The sequence below is a fragment of the Colobus angolensis genome, unplaced genomic scaffold, assembly GCF_000951035.1.
Source record: "Colobus angolensis palliatus isolate OR3802 unplaced genomic scaffold, Cang.pa_1.0 Scaffold36, whole genome shotgun sequence".
In the NCBI taxonomy this organism is placed as follows: Eukaryota; Metazoa; Chordata; class Mammalia; order Primates; family Cercopithecidae; genus Colobus; species Colobus angolensis.
In genome coordinates this window covers 2096522-2098835 of record NW_012116932.1, presented here as the reverse complement: position 1 = coordinate 2098835, position 2314 = coordinate 2096522, and positions in this window count along the sequence as shown.

Here is a 2314-nt window from a genome sequence, read left to right as displayed (position 1 = left end):
ATTAAAGGCTAGGAGCAGTGGCTCACGCCTGTAATCCCAGCACTTTGGGAGGCTGAGGTGGGCGAATCATGATGTCAGGATGTCGAGACCATTCTGGCCAACATGGTGAAACCCAGTCGCTGCTAAAAATAAAAAAATTAGCTGGGCATGGTGACTGCCTGCCTGTAGTCCCAGCTACTCAGGAGGCTGAGTCAGGAGAATCACTTGAATCCATAAGGCAGAGGCTGCAGTGAGCCGAGATTGCACCACTGCACTCCAGCCTGGGCCCTTCTTACTCTAGTAGAAATGACATGCTTACAAAAGTATATATATACAATATATAATATATATTATAAATATATACATATAGACACCACTTGTGCCTAGTTCTAAAACACTTCACCAACCCCCAGATAAAACCTCATCCCCATGAGCGCTCACTCTCATTCCCCTGTCCCCTCGGTTCCTGGTAACCACTCATCTGCTCCCTGTCTCTATAGATTTGCCTGTTCTGGACATTTCATGTCAATGGAATCTCACACTATATGGCCTTTTGTATCTGGCTTCTCTCACTCAGCGTCGTGTTTTCAAGATTTGTCCATGTTGTAGCATGGATCAGTGCTTCCTTCCTTTTCATGGCTGAATCATATTCCATTGCATTTATATATCGTAACTTTGTTTATCCATCTGACCAGTGATGGACATTTGTTTTTCGCTTGTGAACTTCATGAGGGCATTGGTTTTGCCTCTCTTATTTACCATTGTATTCCACCACCAAGCACCCAGCACTCAGTAAGTATTTATTAGATGAATATATAAGTGGAAGAATCAATAAATGTTTTATTTTATTTTATTTTTTCAGACAGGGTCACACTCTGTCACCCAGGCTGGAGTGCAGTAGCAAGATCGTAGCTCCCTGCAGCCTCAACCTCCTGGACTCAAGGTATCCTCCCACTCTCAGCCTCCCGAGTAGCCAGGACTATGGGCATGTGCCACCATGCACGGCTTATTTTTTAATTTTTTTTTTGTAGAGACAGAGTCTTGCTATGTTTCCCTGGCTGGTCTTGAACTCCTGAGCTTAAGCAATTCTCCTGTCTCGGCCTACCAGTGTGCTGGGATTACAGGCATGAGCCACCGTGCCTGTCCAAATGTTTTCATATTGAGTGAATGAGAGGTGCGACCGTCAAGAAAGAATGAATGACCCTGGGTTTGTAACCGAGTGATCATTCAGTAATGGGGCGGGGGAATAAGATGGGCAACCAGCGACTCCCACGCCAGCCATGCTGGAGACCCACCATTATGTTCTTTACGGCCACTAGCAAGAGATGGGGCCAGATAACGTTTGGTGATGGAGGCTTGGGAATATGGGGTTAGCACAGTCATTTGCTGCTTGGACCAGTGGTGTCTGGTTCAACAAATTTTCATGAGCATCAGGAGAGTATTATGGTCTGTATTCTGGATCCAGATGAGCTAGGATTCAGATTATGATTCTGCCACTTACTGTCCACGTGACCTCGAGCAATTCACTTAACATCTCTGTGCCTGCGTTGCCCCGTCTGTCAACTCAGATAATAGGATGGTGGCATGGAGAGAATGAGCTAATATGAATGAAGTGCTTAGCACCGCGGCTGACACCTAGTAAGCATTATGTAAGTGTTTACTTTTTACTGTTATTAATGGAATGAACCCATGAATGAGCTATTACAAAACCAGAAGCGGTCCAGAGAGGGTTTCACAGAGAACCTGGGAGACACCTCACGTGAGATGCCTTTCTGCACACAGCCATCTACCTTTGCCTTGTTCATGAAGTACTTCCATCTTCCCAACCAGAGGATCTCATCTGGGTAGGCTTGCTGCCTGGTGTATGAAGCACCTCTATTGGGCAGAACTTGTACCAAGCTACCTGAGACACACACTTTCTCATGCCAGATCTACATGTGAGGATTTTGGCTTCCACATGGCTCTCTGATGAAATGCGTTAAGGCTGTGGAAGTGGGTGCAGACTGTTACATTCTGGCTTTTTGTTAATCCAACACACTGACACCAACGTGCTGCTAGTATATGATACTATTATCTAAGCATTGAAACTGGTGCAGGCCATTGCTTAATCGGGCCAGCTTCTCATTTCCATCTCCCAACCCCAGCTTCCGTTCTCTATGTCAACTTCCAAAACCTCAATGCTAGCTCCTGGCTTTGATGACCCATTTTGGACACTTCTCTAAGCTGATGTGTATTTGAAGAACAGGTGAGTTATCTGCTTTTTTATTTTTTATTTTTATTTTTTTTGAGATGGAGTTTCACTCTTGTTGCCTAGGCTGGAGTGCAGTGGTGCGAT